We start from the raw sequence: 26,254 nt of genomic DNA, 5'->3' as shown, positions 1-26,254 counted from the left end.
TTTATATGTCTCCGATAGAGAATCAAGCATGTGTACAGTGGCAAAAGTGCAGCAGTGATAGGATTGGTGAGGTTCGGTGAGCCAATGCAGAACCTTTGAATTTATATTGCATGGTACCCATTCCATGGGTCTCAACTCTCCAGGTTTAAGGGATTCTTCCTTCAGCTAAAACATGCATGTGGAACCCAGAGTATGATCCACTGTGTGATTGGGAAACGTGTTCAAATGTGTCTCAGGTTTCGTCCCCTGGTACTCGGGTGCAACATTCCAGACGCTTTACTAACACTCTCCCCACTTGGAGAGTCAGTGCCTTTAACCTCCTGTTTGGCCCAGTTTGCCATTTCTGCGGAAAATGAACAGAAATAGGGAGAACCAATGAGAGACTAGCTGGAGGTGTCTGGACGGGCAAATTTAACTCTCATTTCCCACCAGGAAGAGGAATTAACCAAAGGCTCAGCGTGCCATGCCGGAACCACACTAGGGCCTGAAGCAATCCTGCGGTGTTGCGGCCAGCTCACAAGAAAGCGAGTTGAAGAAAGGAGCTCAGGGGCACTGTAATTCACAAACCTGCAGAGTTATAAATGACAGCTATCGTCCAAAAATATATTGAAGTAAGGCTGCAAAGAGGACTTGAAAGCGGGGCAGAATTTCAGGAAACCGATTTCAGGAGGTAGACTGGGATTGCATGTAAAGCATAGGAAAAGAGGCAGAACGTCCACAATGATGCACTTGGCCAAAAAGGGCGTATGAGTTTTTTCCTGAATATATTCAGGAAAAAACGCATACGCCCTTTTTGGCCAACCAAGCAAGCTTGCAAAGGAAATCTGCACTACAATGAAGTCTCACTGCTTCCCGGTCAAAAGGGCCATCTGAAAAATGTATAAAATCCAGAAAGGCAGGACAGGCCATGGAGAACTGGGAGCCTTGTTATGCTGATGGGCGGGATGTAAATTGCCAACAGCCACTCTGGAGAAGTGTATGGTGTTTCCTGAAACATCTAAAAAACAAAGCAACAGAGCCTAGGGCACTTCCACTTATGGTCCTATAGCTTAGGGAAATTAAAATCAACAAGACACAGCCACCCCAAAGTTTGGGACGGCTCTGTTTACAAGAACCTCGTTTACGGTACAAGTTCAATAACACAGAAAGTGAAAAATGGATAAAGAATTTGTGGTACTCACGTACAATGCAATATCACTCAGCAATGAAATCTATATCATCAGGCCCGTAGCAGCATAATGAGTGGATTCATGTACGATGATTCTAAGTGAAATAAGTCACACAGAAAAAGAAACATCATAAGATATCACTACTACAAGGAATGTAAACTTGCCTACACAGAAACTGAATTACAAAACAGAACAGGGTCTCAAATGTAGAAAACCAACTTATGCTTGCTTAAGGGGAAAGGTTAGTTGGGGTGCTGCATAAAACCAGAGATTTAAATTAGCACAGATATCGTTCCATAAGCCAAATATGTAATAGACAAGAGCTACTCCTTGCTCAACGAAGTGGACTCTACATCTCATATTAAACGCCTAAGAATACACCTGACTAGTAAGAATCTTAAATCCTATGGATTTATATGTCTCCGAAAGAGAATCAAGCGTGTGTACAGTGGCATAAGCGCAGCAGTGATAGGATTGGTGAGGTTCGGTGAGCCAATGCAGACCCTTTGAAGTCATATTGCATGGTACCAATTCCACGGGTCTCAACTCTCCAGGTTTAAAGGATTCTTCCTTCAGCTAAAACATGCATGTGGAACCCAGAGTATGATCCACCGTGTGATCGGGAAACGTGTTCAAATGTCTCACTTTTCGTCCCCTGGTACTCGGGTGCAACATTCCAGACGCTTTACTAACACTTTCCCCACTTGGAGAGTCAGTGCCTTTAACCTCCTGTTTGGCCCAGTTTGCAATTTCTGCGGAAAATGAACAGGAATAGGGAGAACCAATGAGAGACTAGCTGGAGGTGTCTGGACGGGCATATTTAACTCTCATTTCCCACCAGGAAGAGGAATTAACCAAAGGCTCAGCGTGCCATGCCGGAACCACACTAGGGCCTGAAGCAATGCTGCGGTGTTGCGGCCAGCTTCCAAGAAAGCGAGTTGAAGAAAGGAGCTCAGGGGCACTGTAATTCACAAACCTGCAGAGTTATAAATGACAGCTATCGTCCAAAAATATATTGAAGTAAGGCTGCCAAGAGGACTTGAAAGCGGGGCAGAATTGCAGGAAACCGATTTCAGCAGGTAGACTGGAATTGCATGTAAAGCATAGGAAAAGAGGCAGAACGTCCACAATGATGCACTTGGCCAAAAAGGGCGTATGCGTTTTTTCCTGAGTATATTCAGGAAAAAACGCATACGCCCTTTTTGGCCAACCAAGCAAGCTTGCAAAGGAAATCTGCACTACAATGAAGTCTCACTGCCCCCCGGTCAAAAGGGCCATCTGAAAAAAGTGTAAAATCCAGAAAGGCAGGACAGGCCATGGAGAACTGGGAGCCTTGTTATGCTGATGGGCGGGATGTAAATTGCCAACAGCCACTCTGGAGAAGTGTATGGTGTTTCCTGAAACATCTAAAAAACAAAGCAACGGAGCCTAGGGCACTTCCAATTATGGTCCTATAGCTTAGGGAAATTAAAATCAACAAGACACAGCCACCCCAAAGTTTGGGACGGCTCTGTTTACAAGAACCTCATTTACAGTACAAATTCAATATCACAGAAAGTGAAAAAAGGATAAAGAAGTTGTGGTACTTACGTACAAGGCAATATCACTCAGCAATGAAATCTATGTCATCAGGCCCATAGCAGCATAATGAGTGGATTCAGGTACGATGATTCTAAGTGAAATAAGTCACACAGAAAAAGAAACATCATAAGTTATCACTACTACATGGAATGTAATCTTGGCTACCCAGGAACTGAATTACAAAACAGAACAGGGTCTCAAATGTAGAAAACCAACTTATACTTGCTTAAGGAGAAAGGTGAGTTGGGGTGCTGCATAAAACCAGAGATTGAAATTAGCACAGATACCGTTCCATAAGCCAAATATGTAATAGACAAGAGCTACTCCTTGCTCAACCAAGTGGAATCAACACCCCATATTAAACGCCTAAGAATATACCTGCCTAGTAAAAATCTTAAAACCTATGGATTTCTATGTCTCCGAAAGAGAATCAAGCATGTGTACAGCGGCATAAATGCAGCAGTGATAGGATTGGTGAGGTTCGGTGAACAAACGCAGACCCTTTGAAGTCATATTGCATGTTACCCATTCCATGGGTCTCAACTCTCCAGGTTTAAGGGATTCTTCCTTCAGCTAAAACATGCATGTGGAACCCAGAGTATGATCCACCGTGTGATCGGGAAACGTGTTCAAATGTGTCTCAGGTTTCGTCCCCTGGTACTCGTGTGCAACATTCCAGACGCTTTACTAACACTCTTCCCACTTGGAGAGTCAGTGCCTTTAACCTCCTGTTTGGCCCAGTTTGCAATTTCTGCGGAAAATGAACAGGAATAGGGAGAACCAATGAGAGACTAGCTGGAGGTGTCTGGACGGGCAAATTTAACTCTCATTTCCCACCAGGAAGAGGAATTAACCAAAGGCTCAGCGTGCCATGCTGGAACCACACTAGGGCCTGAAGCAATCCTGCGGTGTTGCGGCCAGCTCACAAGAAAGCGAGTTGAAGAAAGGAGCTCAGGGGCACTGTAATTCACAAACCTGCAGAGTTATAAATGACAGCTATCGTCCAAAAATATATTGAAGTAAGGCTGCCAAGAGGACTTGAAAGCGGGGCAGAATTGCAGGAAACCGATTTCAGGAGGTAGACTGGAATTGCATGTAAAGCATACGAAAAGAGGCAGAACGTCCACAATGATGCACTTGGCCAAAAAAGGCGTATGCGTTTTTTCCTGAGTATATTCAGGAAAAAACGCATACACCCTTTTTGGCCAACCAAGCAAGCTTGCAAAGGAAATCTGCACTACAATGAAGTCTCACTGCCCCCCGGTCAAAAGGGCCATCTGAAAAAAGTGTAAAATCCAGAAAGGCAGGACAGGCCATGGAGAACTGGGAGCCTTGTTATGCTGATGGGCGGGATGTAAATTGCCAACAGCCACTCTGGAGAAGTGTATGGTGTTTCCTGAAACATCTAAAAAACAAAGCAACAGAGCCTAGGGCACTTCCACTTATGGTCCTATAGCTTAGGGAAATTAAAATCAAAAAGACACAGCCACCCCAAAGTTTGGGACAGCTGTGTTTACAAGAACCTCGTTTACGGTACAAGTTCAATATCACAGAAAGCGAAAAATGGATAAAGAAGTTGTGGTACTTACGTACAATGCAATATCACTCAGCAATGAAATCTATGTCATCAGGCCCGTAGCAGCATAATGAGTGGATTCAGGTATGATGATTCTAAGTGAAATAAGTCACACAGAAAAAGAAACATCATAACATATCACTACTAAACGGAATCTAAACTTGGCTACAAAGGAACTGAATTACAAAACAGAACAGGGTCTCAAATGTAGAAAACCAACTTATGCTTGCTTAAGGGGAAAGGTGAGTTGGGGTGCTGCATAAAACCAGAGATTGAAATTAGCACAGATACCGTTCCATAAGCCAAATACGTAATACACAAGAGCTACTCCTTGCTCAACGAAGTGGACTCTACACCCCATATTAAACGCCTAAGAATATAGCTGACTAGTAAGTATCTTAAAACCTATGGATTTCTATGTCTCCGAAAGAGAATCAAGCGTGTGTACAGCGGCATAAACGCAGCAGTGATAGGATTGGTGAGGTTCGGTGAGCAAATGCACAACCTTTGAAGTGATATTGCATGGTACCCATTCCATGGGTCTCAACTCTCCAGGTTTAAGGGATTCTTCCTTCAGCTAAAACATGCATGTGGAACCCAGAGTATGATCCACCGTGTGATCGGGAAACGTGTTCAAATGTGTCTCAGGTTTCGTCCCCTGGTACTCGGGTGCAACATTCCAGACGCTTTACTAACACTCTCCCCACTTGGAGAGTCAGTGCCTTTAAGCTCCTCTTTGGCCCAGTTTGCAATTTCTTTGGAAAATGAACAGGAATAGGGAGAACCAATGAGAGACTAGATGGAGGTGTCTGGACGGGCAAATTTTCCTCTCATTTCCCACCAGGAAGAGGAATTAACCAAAGGCTCAGCGTGTCATGCCGGAACCACACTAGGGCCTGAAGCAAAGCTGCGGTGTTGTGGCCAGCTCACAAGAAAGCGAGTTGAAGAAAGGAGCTCAAGGGCACTGTAATTCACAAACCTGCAGAGTTATAAATGACAGCTATCGTCCAAAAATATATTGAAGTAAGGCTGCCAAGAGGACTTGAAAGCGGGGCAGAATTGCAGGAAACCGATTTCAGGAGGTAGACTGGAATTGCATGTAAAGCATAGGAAAAGAGGCAGAACGTCCACAATGATGCACTTGGCCAAAAAGGGCATAGGCGTTTTTTCCTCAGGAAAAAACGCATACGCCCTTTTTGGCCAACCAAGCAAGCTTGCAAACGAAATCTGCACTACAATGAAGTCTCACTGCCCCCCGGTCAAAAGGGCCATCGGAAAATAGTGTAAAATCCAGAAAGGCAGGACAGGCCATGGAGAACTCGGAGCCTTGTTATGCTGATGGGCGAGATGTAAATTGCCAACAGCCACTCTGGAGAAGTGTATGGTGTTTCCTGACACATCTACAAAACAAAGCAACAGAGCCTAGGGCACTTCCACTTATGGTCCTATAGCTTAGGGAAATTAGAATCAAAAAGGCACAGCCACCCCAAAGTTTGGGACGGCTCTGTTTACAAGAACCTCGTTTACAGTACGAGTTCAATATCACAGAAAGTGAAAAATGGATAAAGAAGTTGTGGTAGGTACATACAATGCAATATCACTCAGCAATGAAATCTATGTCATCAGGCCCGTAGCAGCATAATGAGTGGATTCAGGTACGATGATTCTAAGTGAAATAAGTCACACAGAAAAAGAAACATCATAAGATATCACTACTACACGGAATGTAAACTTGGCTACACAGGAACAGAATTACAAAACAGAACAGGGTCTCAAATGTAGAAAACCAACTTATGCTTGCTTAAGGGGAAAGGTGAGTTGGGGTGCTGCATAAAACCAGAGATTGAAATTAGCACAGATACCGTTCCATAAGCCAAATATGTAATAGACAAGAGCTACTCCTTGCTCAACGAAGAGGACTCAACACCCCATATTAAACGTCTAAGAATATACCTGACTAGTAAGAATCTTAAAACCTATGGATTTATATGTCTCCGAAAGAGAATCAAACGTGTGTACAGTGGCATAAATGCTGCAGTGATAGGATTAGTGAGGTTCGGTGAACACATGCAGACCCTATGAAATCATATTGCATGGTACCCATTCCATGGGTCTCAACTCTCCAGGTTTAAGGGATTCTTCCTTCAGCTAAAACATGCATGTGGAACCCAGAGTATGATCCACCATGTGATTGGGAAACGTGTTCAAATGTGTCAGTTTTCGTCCCCTGGTACTCGGGTGCAACATTCCAGACGCTTTACTAACACTCTCCCCACTTGGAGAGTCAGTGCCTTTAACCTCCTGTTTGGCCCAGTTTGCAATTTCTGCGGAAAATGAACAGGAATAGGGAGAACCAATGAGAGACTAGCTGGAGGTGTCTGGACGGGCAAATTTAACTCTCATTTCCCACCAGGAAGAGGAATTAACCAAAGGCTCAGCGTGCCATGCCAGAACCACACTAGGGCCTGAAGCAAGGCTGCGGTGTTGCGGCCAGCTCACAAGAAAGCGAGTTGAAGAAAGGAGCTCAGGGGCACTGTAATTCACAAACCTGCAGAGTTATAAATGACAGCTATCGTCAAAAAATCTATTGAAGTAAGGCTGCCAAGAGGACTTGAAAGCGGGGCAGAATTGTAGGAAACCGATTTCAGGAGGTAGACTGGAATTACATGTAAAGCATAGGAAAAGAGGCAGAACGTCCACAATGATGCACTTGGCCAAAAAGGGCGTATGCGTTTTTTCCTGAATATATTCAGGAAAAAACGCATACGCACTTTTTGGTCAACCAAGCAAGCTTGCAAAGGAAATCTGCACTACAATGAAGTCTCACTGCCCCCCGGTCAAAAGGGCAATCGGATAATAGTGTAAAATTCAGAAAGACAGGACAGGCCATGGAGAACTGGGAGCCTTATTATGCTGATGGGCGAGATGTAAATTGCCAACAGCCACTCTGGAGAAGTGTATGGTGTTTCCTGAAACATCTACAAAACAAAGCAACAGAGCCAAGGGCACTTCCACTTATGGTCCTATAGCTTAGGGAAATTAGAATCAAAAAGGCACAGCCACCCCAAAGATTGGGACAGCTCTGTTTACAAGAACCTCGTTTACAGTACGAGTTCAATATCACAGAAAGTGAAAAATGGATAAAGAAGTTGTGGTAGGTACATACAATGCAATATCACTCAGCAATGAAATCTATGTCATCAGGCCCGTAGCAGCATAATGAGTGGATTCAGGTACGATGATTCTAAGTGAAATAAGTCACACAGAAAAAGAAACATCATAAGATATCACTACTACACGGAATGTAAACTTGGCTACACAGGAACAGAATTACAAAACAGAACAGGGTCTCAAATGTAGAAAACCAACTTATGCTTGCTTAAGGGGAAAGGTGAGTTGGGGTGCTGCATAAAACCAGAGATTGAAATTAGCACAGATACCGTTCCATAAGCCAAATATGTAATAGACAAGAGCTACTCCTTGCTCAACGAAGTGGACTCAACACCCCATATTACACGTCTAAGAATATACCTGACTAGTAAGAATCTTAAAACCTATGGATTTATATATCTCCGAAAGAGAACCAAGCGTGTGTACAGTGGCATAAGCGCAGCAGTGATAGGATTGGTGAGGAACGGTGAGCAAATGCAGACCCTTTGAAGTCATATTGCATGGTACCCATTCCATGGGTCTCAACTCTCCAGGTTTAAGGGATTCTTCCTTCAGCTAAAACATGCATGTGGAACCCAGAGTATGATCCACCGTGTGATCGGGAAATGTGTTCAAATGTGTCAGATTTCGTCCCCTGGTACTCGGGTGCAACATTCCAGACGCTTTACTAACACTCTCCCCACTTGGAGAGTCAGTGCCTTTAACTTCCTGTTTGGCCCAGTTTGCAATTTCTGCGGAAAATGAACAGGAATAGGGAGAACCAATGAGAGACTATCTGGAGGTGTCTGGACGGGCAAATTTAACTCTCATTTCCCACCAGGAAGAGGAATTAACCAAAGGCTCAGCGTGTCATGCCGGAACCACACTAGGGCCTGAAGCAATCCTGCGGTTTTGCGGCCAGCTCACAAGAAAGCGAGTTGAAGAAAGGAGCTCAGGGGCACTGTCATTCACAAACCTGCAGAGTTAAAAATTATAGCTATCGTCCAAAAATATATTGAAGTAAGGCTGCCAAGAGGACTTGAAAGCGGGGCAGAATTGCAGGAAACCGATTTCAGGAGGTAGACTGGAATTGCATGTAAAGCATAGGAAAAGAGGCAGAACGTCCACAATGATGCACTTGGCCAAAAAGGGCGTATGCGTTTTTTCTTGAATATATTCAGGAAAAAACGCATACGCACTTTTTGGCCAACCAAGCAAGCTTGCAAAGGAAATCTGCACTACAATGAAGTCTCACTGCCCCCCGTTCAAAAGGGCCATCTGAAAAAAGTGTAAAATCCAGAAAGGCAGGACAGGCCATGGAGAATTGGGAGCCTTGTTATGCTGATGGGCGGGATGTAAATTGCCAACAGCCACTCTGGAGAAGTGTATGGTGTTTCCTGAAACATCTACAAAACAAAGCAACAGAGCCTAGGGCACTTCCACTTATGGTCCAATAGCTTAGGGAAATTAAAATCAAAAAGACACAGCCACCCCAAAGTTTGGGACGGCTCTGTTTACAAGAACCTCATTTACGGTACAAGTTCAATATCGCAGAAAGCGAAAAATGGATAAAGAAGTTGTGGTACTTACGTACAATGCAATATCACTCAGCAATGAAATCTATGTCATCAGGCCCGTAGCAGCATAATGAGTGGATTCAGGTACGATGATTCTAAGTGAGATAAGTCACACAGAAAAAGAAACATCATAAGATATCACTACTACACGGAATGTAAACTTGGCTACACAGGAACTGAATTACAAAACAGAACAGGGTCTCAAATGTAGAAAACCAACTTATGCTTGCTTAAGGGGAAAGGTGAGTTGGGGTGCTGCATAAAACCAGAGATTGAAATTAGCACAGATACCGTTCCATAAGCCAAATATGTAATAGACAAGAGCTAGTCTTTGCTCAACGAAGAGGACTGAATACCCCATATTAAACGTCTAAGAATATATCTGACTAGTAAGAATCTTAAAATCTATGGATTTATATGTCTCCGAAAGAGAATCAAGCGTGTGTACAGTGGCAAAAGCGCAGCAGTGATAAGATTGGTGAGGTTCGGTGAGCCAATGCAGAACCTTTGAATTTATATTGCATGGTACCCATTCCATGGGTCTCAACTCTCCAGGTTTAAGGGATTCTTCCTTCAGCTAAAACATGCATGTGGAACCCAGAGTATGATCCACCGTGTGATCGGGAAACGTGTTCAAATGTGTCTCAGGTTTCGTCCCCTGGTACTCGGGTGCAACATTCCAGACGCTTTACTAACACTCTCCCCACTTGGAGAGTCAGTGCCTTTAACCTCCTGTTTGGCCCAGTTTGCCATTTCTGCGGAAAATGAACAGGAATAGGGAGAACCAATGAGAGACTAGCTGGAGGTGCCTGGACGGGCAAATTTAACTCTCATTTCCCACCAGGAAGAGGAATTAACCAAAGGCTCAGCGTGCCATGCCGGAACCACACTAGGGCCTGAAGCAATGCTGCGGTGTTGCAGCCAGCTCACAAGAAAGCGAGTTGAAGAAAGGAGCTCAGGGGCACTGTAATTCACAAACCTGCAGAGTTATAAATGACAGCTATCGTCCAAAAATATATTGAAGTAAGGCTGCCAAGAGGACTTGAAAGCGGGGCAGAATTGCAGGAAACCGATTTCAGGAGGTAGACTGGAATTGCATGTAAAGCATAGGAAAAGAGGCAGAACGTCCACAATGATGCACTTGGCCAAAAAGGGCGTATGCGTTTTTTCCTGAATATATTCAGGAAAAAACGCATACGCCCTTTTTGGCCAACCAAGCAAGCTTGCAAAGGAAATCTGCACTGCAATGAAGTCTCACTGCCACCTAGTCAAAAGGGCCATCTGAAAAAAGTGTAAAATCCAGAAAGTCAGGACAGGCCATGGAGAATTGGGAGCCTTGTTATGCTGATGAGCGGGATGTAAATTGCCAACAGCCACTCTGGAGAAGTGTATGGTGTTTCCTGAAACATCTAAAAAACAAAGCAACAGAGCCTAGGGAACTGCCACTTATGGTCCTATAGCTTAGGGAAATTAGAATCAAAAAGGCACAGCCACCCCAAAGTTTGGGACGGCTCTGTTTACAAGAACCTCGTTTACAGTACGAGTTCAATATCACAGAAAGTGAAAAATGGATAAAGAAGTTGTGGTAGGTACATACAATGCAATATCACACAGCAATGAAATCTATGTCATCAGGCCCGTAGCAGCATAATGAGTGGATTCAGGTACGATGATTCTAAGTGAAATAAGTCACACAGAAAAAGAAACATCATAAGATATCACTACTACACGGAATGTAAACTTGGCTACACAGGAACAGAATTACAAAACAGAACAGGGTCTCAAATGTAGAAAACCAACTTATGCTTGCTTAAGGGGAAAGGTGAGTTGGGGTGCTGCATAAAACCAGAGATTGAAATTAGCACAGATACCGTTCCATAAGCCAAATATGTAATAGACAAGAGCTACTCCTTGCTCAACGAAGAGGACTCAACACCCCATATTAAACGTCTAAGAATATACCTGACTAGTAAGAATCTTAAAACCTATGGATTTATATGTCTCCGAAAGAGAATCAAACGTGTGTACAGTGGCATAAATGCTGCAGTGATAGGATTAGTGAGGTTCGGTGAACACATGCAGACCCTATGAAATCATATTGCATGGTACCCATTCCATGGGTCTCAACTCTCCAGGTTTAAGGGATTCTTCCTTCAGCTAAAACATGCATGTGGAACCCAGAGTATGATCCACCATGTGATTGGGAAACGTGTTCAAATGTGTCAGTTTTCGTCCCCTGGTACTCGGGTGCAACATTCCAGACGCTTTACTAACACTCTCCCCACTTGGAGAGTCAGTGCCTTTAACCTCCTGTTTGGCCCAGTTTGCAATTTCTGCGGAAAATGAACAGGAATAGGGAGAACCAATGAGAGACTAGCTGGAGGTGTCTGGACGGGCAAATTTAACTCTCATTTCCCACCAGGAAGAGGAATTAACCAAAGGCTCAGCGTGCCATGCCAGAACCACACTAGGGCCTGAAGCAAGGCTGCGGTGTTGCGGCCAGCTCACAAGAAAGCGAGTTGAAGAAAGGAGCTCAGGGGCACTGTAATTCACAAACCTGCAGAGTTATAAATGACAGCTATCGTCAAAAAATCTATTGAAGTAAGGCTGCCAAGAGGACTTGAAAGCGGGGCAGAATTGTAGGAAACCGATTTCAGGAGGTAGACTGGAATTACATGTAAAGCATAGGAAAAGAGGCAGAACGTCCACAATGATGCACTTGGCCAAAAAGGGCGTATGCGTTTTTTCCTGAATATATTCAGGAAAAAACGCATACGCACTTTTTGGTCAACCAAGCAAGCTTGCAAAGGAAATCTGCACTACAATGAAGTCTCACTGCCCCCCGGTCAAAAGGGCAATCGGATAATAGTGTAAAATTCAGAAAGACAGGACAGGCCATGGAGAACTGGGAGCCTTATTATGCTGATGGGCGAGATGTAAATTGCCAAAAGCCACTCTGGAGAAGTGTATGGTGTTTCCTGAAACATCTACAAAACAAAGCAACAGAGCCAAGGGCACTTCCACTTATGGTCCTATAGCTTAGGGAAATTAGAATCAAAAAGGCACAGCCACCCCAAAGTTTGGGACAGCTCTGTTTACAAGAACCTCGTTTACAGTACGAGTTCAATATCACAGAAAGTGAAAAATGGATAAAGAAGTTGTGGTAGGTACATACAATGCAATATCACTCAGCAATGAAATCTATGTCATCAGGCCCGTAGCAGCATAATGAGTGGATTCAGGTACGATGATTCTAAGTGAAATAAGTCACACAGAAAAAGAAACATCATAAGATATCACTACTACACGGAATGTAAACTTGGCTACACAGGAACAGAATTACAAAACAGAACAGGGTCTCAAATGTAGAAAACCAACTTATGCTTGCTTAAGGGGAAAGGTGAGTTGGGGTGCTGCATAAAACCAGAGATTGAAATTAGCACAGATACCGTTCCATAAGCCAAATATGTAATAGACAAGAGCTACTCCTTGCTCAACGAAGTGGACTCAACACCCCATATTACACGTCTAAGAATATACCTGACTAGTAAGAATCTTAAAACCTATGGATTTATATATCTCCGAAAGAGAACCAAGCGTGTGTACAGTGGCATAAGCGCAGCAGTGATAGGATTGGTGAGGAACGGTGAGCAAATGCAGACCCTTTGAAGTCATATTGCATGGTACCCATTCCATGGGTCTCAACTCTCCAGGTTTAAGGGATTCTTCCTTCAGCTAAAACATGCATGTGGAACCCAGAGTATGATCCACCGTGTGATCGGGAAATGTGTTCAAATGTGTCAGATTTCGTCCCCTGGTACTCGGGTGCAACATTCCAGACGCTTTACTAACACTCTCCCCACTTGGAGAGTCAGTGCCTTTAACTTCCTGTTTGGCCCAGTTTGCAATTTCTGCGGAAAATGAACAGGAATAGGGAGAACCAATGAGAGACTATCTGGAGGTGTCTGGACGGGCAAATTTAACTCTCATTTCCCACCAGGAAGAGGAATTAACCAAAGGCTCAGCGTGTCATGCCGGAACCACACTAGGGCCTGAAGCAATCCTGCGGTTTTGCGGCCAGCTCACAAGAAAGCGAGTTGAAGAAAGGAGCTCAGGGGCACTGTCATTCACAAACCTGCAGAGTTAAAAATTATAGCTATCGTCCAAAAATATATTGAAGTAAGGCTGCCAAGAGGACTTGAAAGCGGGGCAGAATTGCAGGAAACCGATTTCAGGAGGTAGACTGGAATTGCATGTAAAGCATAGGAAAAGAGGCAGAACGTCCACAATGATGCACTTGGCCAAAAAGGGCGTATGCGTTTTTTCTTGAATATATTCAGGAAAAAACGCATACGCACTTTTTGGCCAACCAAGCAAGCTTGCAAAGGAAATCTGCACTACAATGAAGTCTCACTGCCCCCCGTTCAAAAGGGCCATCTGAAAAAAGTGTAAAATCCAGAAAGGCAGGACAGGCCATGGAGAATTGGGAGCCTTGTTATGCTGATGGGCGGGATGTAAATTGCCAACAGCCACTCTGGAGAAGTGTATGGTGTTTCCTGAAACATCTACAAAACAAAGCAACAGAGCCTAGGGCACTTCCACTTATGGTCCAATAGCTTAGGGAAATTAAAATCAAAAAGACACAGCCACCCCAAAGTTTGGGACGGCTCTGTTTACAAGAACCTCATTTACGGTACAAGTTCAATATCGCAGAAAGCGAAAAATGGATAAAGAAGTTGTGGTACTTACGTACAATGCAATATCACTCAGCAATGAAATCTATGTCATCAGGCCCGTAGCAGCATAATGAGTGGATTCAGGTACGATGATTCTAAGTGAGATAAGTCACACAGAAAAAGAAACATCATAAGATATCACTACTACACGGAATGTAAACTTGGCTACACAGGAACTGAATTACAAAACAGAACAGGGTCTCAAATGTAGAAAACCAACTTATGCTTGCTTAAGGGGAAAGGTGAGTTGGGGTGCTGCATAAAACCAGAGATTGAAATTAGCACAGATACCGTTCCATAAGCCAAATATGTAATAGACAAGAGCTAGTCTTTGCTCAACGAAGAGGACTGAATACCCCATATTAAACGTCTAAGAATATATCTGACTAGTAAGAATCTTAAAATCTATGGATTTATATGTCTCCGAAAGAGAATCAAGCGTGTGTACAGTGGCAAAAGCGCAGCAGTGATAAGATTGGTGAGGTTCGGTGAGCCAATGCAGAACCTTTGAATTTATATTGCATGGTACCCATTCCATGGGTCTCAACTCTCCAGGTTTAAGGGATTCTTCCTTCAGCTAAAACATGCATGTGGAACCCAGAGTATGATCCACCGTGTGATCGGGAAACGTGTTCAAATGTGTCTCAGGTTTCGTCCCCTGGTACTCGGGTGCAACATTCCAGACGCTTTACTAACACTCTCCCCACTTGGAGAGTCAGTGCCTTTAACCTCCTGTTTGGCCCAGTTTGCCATTTCTGCGGAAAATGAACAGGAATAGGGAGAACCAATGAGAGACTAGCTGGAGGTGCCTGGACGGGCAAATTTAACTCTCATTTCCCACCAGGAAGAGGAATTAACCAAAGGCTCAGCGTGCCATGCCGGAACCACACTAGGGCCTGAAGCAATGCTGCGGTGTTGCAGCCAGCTCACAAGAAAGCGAGTTGAAGAAAGGAGCTCAGGGGCACTGTAATTCACAAACCTGCAGAGTTATAAATGACAGCTATCGTCCAAAAATATATTGAAGTAAGGCTGCCAAGAGGACTTGAAAGCGGGGCAGAATTGCAGGAAACCGATTTCAGGAGGTAGACTGGAATTGCATGTAAAGCATAGGAAAAGAGGCAGAACGTCCACAATGATGCACTTGGCCAAAAAGGGCGTATGCGTTTTTTCCTGAATATATTCAGGAAAAAACGCATACGCCCTTTTTGGCCAACCAAGCAAGCTTGCAAAGGAAATCTGCACTGCAATGAAGTCTCACTGCCACCTAGTCAAAAGGGCCATCTGAAAAAAGTGTAAAATCCAGAAAGTCAGGACAGGCCATGGAGAATTGGGAGCCTTGTTATGCTGATGAGCGGGATGTAAATTGCCAACAGCCACTCTGGAGAAGTGTATGGTGTTTCCTGAAACATCTAAAAAACAAAGCAACAGAGCCTAGGGCACTGCCACTTATGGTCCTGTAGCTTAGGGAAATTAAAATCAAAAAGACACAGCCACCCCAAAGTTTGGGACGGCTCTGTTTACAAGAACCTCGTTTACGGTACAAGTTCAATATCACAGAAGGTGAAAAATGGATAAAGAAGTTGTGGTATTTACGTACAATGCAATATCACTCAGCAATGAAATCAATGTCATCAGGCCCGTAGCAGCATAATGAGTGGATTCAGGTACGATGATTCTAATTGAAATAAGTCACACAGAAAAAGAAACATCATAAGATATCACTACTACACGGAATGTAAACTTGGCTATACAAGAACTGAATTACAAAACAGAACAGGGTCTCAAATGTAGAAAACCAACTTATGCTTGCTTAAGGGGAAAGGTGAGTTGGGGTGCTGCATAAAACCAGAGATTGAAATTAGCACAGATACCGTTCCATAAGCCAAATATGTAATAGACAAGAGCTACTCCTTGCTCAACGAAGTGGACTCTACACCCCATATTAAACGCCTAAGAATATAGCTGACTAGTAAGTATCTTAAAACCTATGGATTTATATGTCTCCAAAAGAGAATCAAGCATGTGTACAGCGGCATAAATGCAGCAGTGATAGGATTGGTGAGGTTCGCTGAGCAAATGCAGACACTTTGAAATCATATTGCATGGCCCATTCCATGGGTCTCAACTCTCCAGGTTTAAGGGATTCTTCCTTCAGCTAAATCATGCATGTGGAACCCAGAGTATGATCCACCGTGTGATCGGGAAATGTGTTCAAATGTGTCTCAGTTTTTGTCCCCTGGTACTCGGGTGCAACATTCCAGATGCTTTACTAACACTCTCCCCACTTGGAGAGTCAGTGCCTTTAAGCTCCTCTTTGGCCCAGTTTGAAATTTCTTTGGAAAATGAACAGGAATAGGGATAACCAATGAGAGACTAGATGGAGGTGTCTGGACGGGCAAATTTTCCTCTCATTTCCCACCAGGAAGAGGAATTAACCAAAGGCTCAGTGTGTCATGCCGGAACCACACTAGGGCCTGAAGCAAAGCTGCGGTGTTGTGGCCAGCTCACAAGAAAGCGAGTTGAAGAAAGGAGCTCAAGGGCACTGTAATTCACAAACCTGCAGAGTTATAAATGACAGCTATCTTCCAAAAATATATTGAAGTAAGGCTGCCAAGAGGACTTGAAAACGGGGCAGAATTGCAGGAAACCGATTTCAGGAGGTAGACTGGAATTGCATGTAAAGCATAGGAAAAGAGGCAGAACGTCCACAATGATGCACTTGGCCAAAAAGGGCATAGGCGTTTTTTCCTCAGGAAAAAACGCATACGCCCTTTTTGGCCAACCAAGCAAGCTTGCAAACGAAATCTGCACTACAATGAAGTCTCACTGCCCCCCGGTCAAAAGGGCCATCGGAAAATAGTGTAAAATCCAGAAAGGCAAGACAGGCCATGGAGAACTCGGAGCCTTGTTATGCTGATGGGCGAGATGTAAATTGCCAACAGCCACTCTGGAGAAGTGTATGGTGTTTCCTGACACATCTACAAAACAAAGCAACAGAGCCTAGGGCACTTCCACTTATGGTCCTATAGCTTAGGGAAATTAGAATCAAAAAGGCACAGCCACCCCAAAGTTTGGGACGGCTCTGTTTACAAGAACCTCGTTTACAGTACGAGTTCAATATCACAGAAAGTGAAAAATGGATAAAGAAGTTGTGGTAGGTACATACAATGCAATATCACTCAGCAATGAAATCTATGTCATCAGGCCCGTAGCAGCATAATGAGTGGATTCAGGTACGATGATTCTAAGTGAGATAAGTCACACAGAAAAAGAAACATCATAAGATATCACTACTACACGGAATGTAAACTTGGCTACACAGGAACAGAATTACAAAACAGAACAGGGTCTCAAATGTAGAAAACCAACTTATGCTTGCTTAAGGGGAAAGGTGAGTTGGGGTGCTGCATAAAACCAGAGATTGAAATTAGCACAGATACCGTTCCATAAGCCAAATATGTAATAGACAAGAGCTACTCCTTGCTCAACGAAGAGGACTCAACACCCCATATTAAACGTCTAAGAATATACCTGACTAGTAAGAATCTTAAAACCTATGGATTTATATGTCTCCGAAAGAGAATCAAGCGTGTGTACAGTGGCATAAATGCTGCAGTGATAGGATTAGTGAGGTTCGGTGAACACATGCAGACCCTATGAAATCATATTGCATGGTACCCATTCCATGGGTCTCAACTCTCCAGGTTTAAGGGATTCTTCCTTCAGCTAAAACATGCATGTGGAACCCAGAGTATGATCCACCGTGTGATCGGGAAACGTGTTCAAATGTGTCAGTTTTCGTCCCCTGGTACTCGGGTGCAACATTCCAGACGCTTTACTAACACTCTCCCCACTTGGAGAGTCAGTGCCTTTAACCTCCTGTTTGGCCCAGTTTGTAATTTCTGCGGAAAATGAACAGGAATAGGGAGAACCAATGAGAGACTAGCTCGAGGTGTCTGGACGGGCAAATTTAACTCTCATTTCCCACCAGGAAGAGGAATTAACCAAAGGCTCAGCGTGCCATGCCGGAACCACACTAGGGCATGAAGCAAGGCTGTGGTGTTGCGGCCAGCTCACAAGAAAGCGAGTTGAAGAAAGGAGCTCAGGGGCACTGTAATTCACAAACCTGCAGAGTTATAAATGACAGCTATCGTCCAAAAATCTATTGAAGTAAGGCTGCCAAGAGGACTTGAAAGCGGGGCAGAATTGTAGGAAACCGATTTCAGGAGGTAGACTGGAATTACATGTAAAGCATAGGAAAAGAGGCAGAACGTCCACAATGATGCACTTGGCCAAAAAGGGCGTATGCATTTTTTCCTGAATATATTCAGGAAAAAACGCATACGCACTTTTTGGTCAACCAAGCAAGCTTGCAAAGGAAATCTGCACTACAATGAAGTCTCACTGCCCCCCGGTCAAAAGGGCCATCGGAAAATAGTGTAAAATCCAGAAAGGCAGGACAGGCCATGGAGAACTCGGAGCCTTGTTATGCTGATGGGCGAGATGTAAATTGCCAACAGCCACTCTGGAGAAGTGTATGGTGTTTCCTGACACATCTACAAAACAAAGCAACAGAGCCTAGGGCACTTCCACTTATGGTCCTATAGCTTAGGGAAATTAGAATCAAAAAGGCACAGCCACCCCAAAGTTTGGGACGGCTCTGTTTACAAGAACCTCGTTTACAGTACGAGTTCAATATCACAGAAAGTGAAAAATGGATAAAGAAGTTGTGGTAGGTACATACAATGCAATATCACTCAGCAATGAAATCTATGTCATCAGGCCCGTAGCAGCATAATGAGTGGATTCAGGTACGATGATTCTAAGTGAAATAAGTCACACAGAAAAAGAAACATCATAAGATATCACTACTACACGGAATGTAAACTTGGCTACACAGGAACAGAATTACAAAACAGAACAGGGTCTCAAATGTAGAAAACCAACTTATGCTTGCTTAAGGGGAAAGGTGAGTTGGGGTGCTGCATAAAACCAGAGATTGAAATTAGCACAGATACCGTTCCATAAGCCAAATATGTAATAGACAAGAGCTACTCCTTGCTCAACGAAGAGGACTCAACACCCCATATTAAACGTCTAAGAATATACCTGACTAGTAAGAATCTTAAAACCTATGGATTTATATGTCTCCGAAAGAGAATCAAGCGTGTGTACAGTGGCATAAATGCTGCAGTGATAGGATTAGTGAGGTTCGGTGAACACATGCAGACCCTATGAAATCATATTGCATGGTACCCATTCCATGGGTCTCAACTCTCCAGGTTTAAGGGATTCTTCCTTCAGCTAAAACATGCATGTGGAACCCAGAGTATGATCCACCGTGTGATTGGGAAACGTGTTCAAATGTGTCTGTTTTCGTCCCCTGGTACTCGGGTGCAACATTCCAGACGCTTTACTAACACTCTCCCCACTTGGAGAGTCAGTGCCTTTAACCTCCTGTTTGGCCCAGTGTGCAATTTCTGTGGAAAATGAACAGGAATAGGGAGAACCAATGAGAGACTAGCTCGAGGTGTCTGGACGGGCAAATTTAACTCTCATTTCCCACCAGGAAGAGGAATTAACCAAAGGCTCAGCGTGCCATGCCGGAACCACACTAGGGCCTGAAGCAAGGCTGTGGTGTTGCGGCCAGCTCACAAGAAAGCGAGGTGAAGAAAGGAGCTCAGGGGCACTGTAATTCACAAACCTGCAGAGTTATAAATGACAGCTATCGTCCAAAAATATATTGAAGTAAGGCTGCCAAGAGGACTTGAAAGCGGGGCAGAATTGTAGGAAACCGATTTCAGGAGGTAGACTGGAATTACATGTAAAGCATAGGAAAAGAGGCAGAACGTCCACAATGATGCACTTGGCCAAAAAGGGCGTATGCATTTTTTCCTGAATATATTCAGGAAAAAACGCATACGCACTTTTTGGTCAACCAAGCAAGCTTGCAAAGGAAATCTGCACTACAATGAAGTCTCACTGCCCCCCGGTCAAAAGGGCCATCGGAAAATAGTGTAAAATCCAGAAAGGCAAGACAGGCCATGGAGAACTCGGAGCCTTGTTATGCTGATGGGCGAGATGTAAATTGCCAACAGCCACTCTGGAGAAGTGTATGGTGTTTCCTGACACATCTACAAAACAAAGCAACAGAGCCTAGGGCACTTCCACTTATGGTCCTATAGCTTAGGGAAATTAGAATCAAAAAGGCACAGCCACCCCAAAGTTTGGGACGGCTCTGTTTACAAGAACCTCATTTACAGTACGAGTTCAATATCACAGAAAGTGAAAAATGGATAAAGAAGTTGTGGTAGGTACATACAATGCAATATCACTCAGCAATGAAATCTATGTCATCAGGCCCGTAGCAGCATAATGAGTGGATTCAGGTACGATGATTCTAAGTGAAATAAGTCACACAGAAAAAGAAACATCATAAGATATCACTACTACACGGAATGTAAACTTGGCTACACAGGAACAGAATTACAAAACAGAACAGGGTCTCAAATGTAGAAAACCAACTTATGCTTGCTTAAGGGGAAAGGTGAGTTGGGGTGCTGCATAAAACCAGAGATTGAAATTAGCACAGATACCGTTCCATAAGCCAAATATGTAATAGACAAGAGCTACTCCTTGCTCAACGAAGAGGACTCAACACCCCATATTAAACGTCTAAGAATATACCTGACTAGTAAGAATCTTAAAACCTATGGATTTATATGTCTCCGAAAGAGAATCAAGCGTGTGTACAGTGGCATAAATGCTGCAGTGATAGGATTAGTGAGGTTCGGTGAACACATGCAGACCCTATGAAATCATATTGCATGGTACCCATTCCATGGGTCTCAACTCTCCAGGTTTAAGGGATTCTTCCTTCAGCTAAAACATGCATGTGGAACCCAGAGTATGATCCACCATGTGATTGGGAAACGTGTTCAAATGTGTCAGTTTTCGTCCCCTGGTACTCGGGTGCAACATTCCAGACGCTTTACTAACACTCTCCCCACTTGGAGAGTCAGTGCCTTTAACCTCCTGTTTGGCCCAGTTTGCAATTTCTGCAGAAAATGAACAGGAATAGGGAGAACCAATGAGAGACTAGCTGGAGGTGTCTGGACGGGCAAATTTAACTCTCATTTCCCACCAGGAAGAGGAATTAACCAAAGGCTCAGCGTGCCATGCCGGAACCACACTAGGGCCTGAAGCAAGGCTGCGGTGTTGCGGCCAGCTCACAAGAAAGCGAGTTGAAGAAAGGAGCTCAGGGGCACTGTAATTCACAAACCTGCAGAGTTATAAATGACAGCTATCGTCAAAAAATCTATTGAAGTAAGGCTGCCAAGAGGACTTGAAAGTGGGGCAGAATTGTAGGAAACCGATTTCAGGAGGTAGACTGGAATTACATGTAAAGCATAGGAAAAGAGGCAGAACGTCCACAATGATGCACTTGGCCAAAAAGGGCGTATGCGTTTTTTCCTGAATATATTCAGGAAAAAACGCATACGCACTTTTTGGTCAACCAAGCAAGCTTGCAAAGGAAATCTGCACTACAATGAAGTCTCACTGCCCCCCGGTGAAAAGGGCAATCGGATAATAGTGTAAAATCCAGAAAGGCAGGACAGGCCATGGAGAACTGGGAGCCTTATTATGCTGATGGGCGAGATGTAAATTGCCAACAGCCACTCTGGAGAAGTGTATGGTGTTTCCTGAAACATCTACAAAACAAAGCAACAGAGCCAAGGGCACTTCCACTTATGGTCCTATAGCTTAGGGAAATTAGAATCAAAAAGGCACAGCCACCCCAAAGTTTGGGACAGCTCTGTTTACAAGAACCTCGTTTACAGTACGAGTTCAATATCACAGAAAGTGAAAAATGGATAAAGAAGTTGTGGTAGGTACATACAATGCAATATCACTCAGCAATGAAATCTATGTCATCAGGCCCGTAGCAGCATAATGAGTGGATTCAGGTACGATGATTCTAAGTGAAATAAGTCACACAGAAAAAGAAACATCATAAGATATCACTACTACACGGAATGTAAACTTGGCTACACAGGAACAGAATTACAAAACAGAACAGGGTCTCAAATGTAGAAAACCAACTTATGCTTGCTTAAGGGGAAAGGTGAGTTGGGGTGCTGCATAAAACCAGAGATTGAAATTAGCACAGATACCGTTCCATAAGCCAAATATGTAATAGACAAGAGCTACTCCTTGCTCAACGAAGTGGACTCAACACCCCATATTAAACGTCTAAGAATATACCTGACTAGTAAGAATCTTAAAACCTATGGATTTATATATCTCCGAAAGAGAACCAAGCGTGTGTACAGTGGCATAAGCGCAGCAGTGATAGGATTGGTGAGGATCGGTGAGCAAATGCAGACCCTTTGAAGTCATATTGCATGGTACCCATTCCATGGGTCTCAACTCTCCAGGTTTAAGGGATTCTTCCTTCAGCTAAAACATGCATGTGGAACCCAGAGTATGATCCACCGTGTGATCGGGAAATGTGTTCAAATGTGTCAGATTTCGTCCCCTGGTACTCGGGTGCAACATTCCAGACGCTTTACTAACACTCTCCCCACTTGGAGAGTCAGTGCCTTTAACTTCCTGTTTGGCCCAGTTTGCAATTTCTGCGGAAAATGAACAGGAATAGGGAGAACCAATGAGAGACTATCTGGAGGTGTCTGGACGGGCAAATTTAACTCTCATTTCCCACCAGGAAGAGGAATTAACCAAAGGCTCAGCGTGTCATGCCGGAACCACACTAGGGCCTGAAGCAATCCTGCGGTTTTGCGGCCAGCTCACAAGAAAGCGAGTTGAAGAAAGGAGCTCAGGGGCACTGTCATTCACAAACCTGTAGAGTTAAAAATTATAGCTATCGTCCAAAAATATATTGAAGTAAGGCTGCCAAGAGGACTTGAAAGCGGGGCAGAATTGCAGGAAACCAATTTCAGGAGGTAGACTGGATTTGCATGTAAAGCATAGGAAAAGAGGCAGAACGTCCACAATGATGCACTTGGCCAAAAAGGGCGTATGCGTTTTTTCCTGAATATATTCAGGAAAAAACACATACGCACTTTTTGGCCAACCAAGCAAGCTTGCAAAGGAAATCTGCACTACAATGAAGTCTCACTGCCCCCCGTTCAAAAGGGCCATCTGAAAAAAGTGTAAAATCCAGAAAGGCAGGACAGGCCATGGAGAATTGGGAGCCTTGTTATGCTGATGGGCGGGATGTAAATTGCCAACAGCCACTCTGGAGAAGTGTATGGTGTTTCCTGAAACATCTACAAAACAAAGCAACAGAGCCTAGGGCACTTCCACTTATGGTCCAATAGCTTAGGGAAATTAAAATCAAAAAGACACAGCCACCCCAAAGTTTGGGACGGCTCTGTTTACAAGAACCTCATTTACGGTACAAGTTCAATATCGCAGAAAGCGAAAAATGGATAAAGAAGTTGTGGTACTTACGTACAATGCAATATCACTCAGCAATGAAATCTATGTCATCAGGCCCGTAGCAGCATAATGAGTGGATTCAGGTACGATGATTCTAAGTGAGATAAGTCACACAGAAAAAGAAACATCATAAGATATCACTACTACACGGAATGTAAACTTGGCTACACAGGAACTGAATTACAAAACAGAACAGGGTCTCAAATGTAGAAAACCAACTTATGCTTGCTTAAGGGGAAAGGTGAGTTGGGGTGCTGCATAAAACCAGAGATTGAAATTAGCACAGATACCGTTCCATAAGCCAAATATGTAATAGACAAGAGCTAGTCTTTGCTCAACGAAGAGGACTGAATACCCCATATTAAACGTCTAAGAATATATCTGACTAGTAAGAATCTTAAAATCTATGGATTTATATGTCTCCGAAAGAGAATCAAGCGTGTGTACAGTGGCAAAAGCGCAGCAGTGATAAGATTGGTGAGGTTCGGTGAGCCAATGCAGAACCTTTGAATTTATATTGCATGGTACCCATTCCATGGGTCTCAACTCTCCAGGTTTAAGGGATTCTTCCTTCAGCTAAAACATGCATGTGGAACCCAGAGTATGATCCACCGTGTGATTGGGAAACGTGTTCAAATGTGTCTCAGGTTTCGTCCCCTGGTACTCGGGTGCAACATTCCAGACGCTTTACTAACACTCTCCCCACTTGGAGAGTCAGTGCCTTTAACGTCCTGTTTGGCCCAGTTTGCCATTTCTGCGGAAAATGAACAGGAATAGGGAGAACCAATGAGAGACTAGCTGGAGGTGCCTGGACGGGCAAATTTAACTCTCATTTCCCACCAGGAAGAGGAATTAACCAAAGGCTCAGCGTGCCATGCCGGAACCACACTAGGGCCTGAAGCAATGCTGCGGTGTTGCAGCCAGCTCACAAGAAAGCGAGTTGAAGAAAGGAGCTCAGAGGCACTGTAATTCACAAACCTGCAGAGTTATAAATGACAGCTATCGTCCAAAAATATATTGAAGTAAGGCTGCCAAGAGGACTTGAAAGCGGGGCAGAATTGCAGGAAACCGATTTCAGGAGGTAGACTGGAATTGCATGTAAAGCATAGGAAAAGAGGCAGAACGTCCACAATGATGCACTTGGCCAAAAAGGGCGTATGCGTTTTTTCCTGAATATATTCAGGAAAAAACGCATACGCCCTTTTTGGCCAACCAAGCAAGCTTGCAAAGGAAATCTGCACTGCAATGAAGTCTCACTGCCACCTAGTCAAAAGGGCCATCTGAAAAAAGTGTAAAATCCAGAAAGGCAGGACAGGCCATGGAGAATTGGGAGCCTTGTTATGCTGATGAGCGGGATGTAAATTGCCAACAGCCACTCTGGAGAAGTGTATGGTGTTTCCTGAAACATCTAAAAAACAAAGCAACAGAGCCTAGGGCACTGCCACTTATGGTCCTGTAGCTTAGGGAAATTAAAATCAAAAAGACACAGCCACCCCAAAGTTTGGGAAGGCTCTGTTTACAAGAACCTCGTTTACGGTACAAGTTCAATATCACAGAAGGTGAAAAATGGATAAAGAAGTTGTGGTACTTACGTACAATGCAATATCACTCAGCAATGAAATCTATGTCATCAGGCCCGTAGCACCATAATGAGTGGATTCAGGTACGATGATTCTAATTGAAATAAGTCACACAGAAAAAGAAACATCATAAGATATCACAACTACACGGAATGTAAACTTGGCTATACAAGAACTGAATTACAAAACAGAACAGGGTCTCAAATGTAGAAAACCAACTTATGCTTGCTTAAGGGGAAAGGTGAGTTGGGGTGCTGCATAAAACCAGAGATTGAAATTAGCACAGATACCGTTCCATAAGCCAAATATGTAATAGACAAGAGCTACTCCTTGCTCAACGAAGTGGACTCTACACCCCATATTAAACGCCTAAGAATATAGCTGACTAGTAAGTATCTTAAAACCTATGGATTTATATGTCTCCAAAAGAGAATCAAGCATGTGTACAGCGGCATAAACGCAGCAGTGATAGGATTGGTGAGGTTCGCTGAGCAAATGCAGACACTTTGAAATCATATTGCATGGCCCATTCCATGGGTCTCAACTCTCCAGGTTTAAGGGATTCTTCCTTCAGCTAAATCATGCATGTGGAACCCAGAGTATGATCCACCGTGTGATCGGGAAATGTGTTCAAATGTGTCTCAGTTTTTGTCCCCTGGTACTCGGGTGCAACATTCCAGATGCTTTACTAACACTCTCCCCACTTGGAGAGTCAGTGCCTTTAAGCTCCTCTTTGGCCCAGTTTGAAATTTCTTTGGAAAATGAACAGGAATAGGGATAACCAATGAGAGACTAGATGGAGGTGTCTGGACGGGCAAATTTTCCTCTCATTTCCCACCAGGAAGAGGAATTAACCAAAGGCTCAGTGTGTCATGCCGGAACCACACTAGGGCCTGAAGCAAAGCTGCGGTGTTGTGGCCAGCTCACAAGAAAGCGAGTTGAAGAAAGGAGCTCAAGGGCACTGTAATTCACAAACCTGCAGAGTTATAAATGACAGCTATCGTCCAAAAATATATTGAAGTAAGGCTGCCAAGAGGACTTGAAAGCGGGGCAGAATTGCAGGAAACCGATTTCAGGAGGTAGACTGGAATTGCATGTAAAGCATAGGAAAAGAGGCAGAACGTCCACAATGATGCACTTGGCCAAAAAGGGCATAGGCGTTTTTTCCTCAGGAAAAAACGCATACGCCCTTTTTGGCCAACCAAGCAAGCTTGCAAACGAAATCTGCACTACAATGAAGTCTCACTGCCCCCCGGTCAAAAGGGCCATCGGAAAATAGTGTAAAATCCAGAAAGGCAGGACAGGCCATGGAGAACTCGGAGCCTTGTTATGCTGATGGGCGAGATGTAAATTGCCAACAGCCACTCTGGAGAAGTGTATGGTGTTTCCTGACACATCTACAAAACAAAGCAACAGAGCCTAG

At 43.9% G+C, this 26,254-nt stretch overlaps 1 long non-coding RNA gene across 5 annotated transcripts in view; it reads right to left on the bottom strand.

The window, feature by feature from the left end:
* The window catches only part of LOC137203500 (uncharacterized), an 838,571-nt gene that overhangs the window by 9,840 nt on the left and 802,477 nt on the right, over positions 1 to 26,254 (bottom strand). For 4 of the 5 annotated variants that reach the window (XR_010933161.1, XR_010933157.1, XR_010933227.1 and 1 more), the window contains one exon: positions 4,340 to 4,421. The exons of the other annotated variant lie outside the window; for it this stretch is intronic. This is a non-coding gene — a long non-coding RNA (uncharacterized lncRNA). The remainder of the gene's footprint in view (positions 1 to 4,339; positions 4,422 to 26,254) is intronic. 5 annotated transcript variants of the gene reach the window in all.

Source organism: Pseudorca crassidens, chromosome 1 (assembly GCF_039906515.1).
Source record: "Pseudorca crassidens isolate mPseCra1 chromosome 1, mPseCra1.hap1, whole genome shotgun sequence".
Taxonomy (NCBI): Eukaryota; Metazoa; Chordata; class Mammalia; order Artiodactyla; family Delphinidae; genus Pseudorca; species Pseudorca crassidens.
The sequence above is the reverse complement of the archived record's forward strand: the minus strand, read 5'-3'. Positions and strand labels throughout refer to the sequence as shown.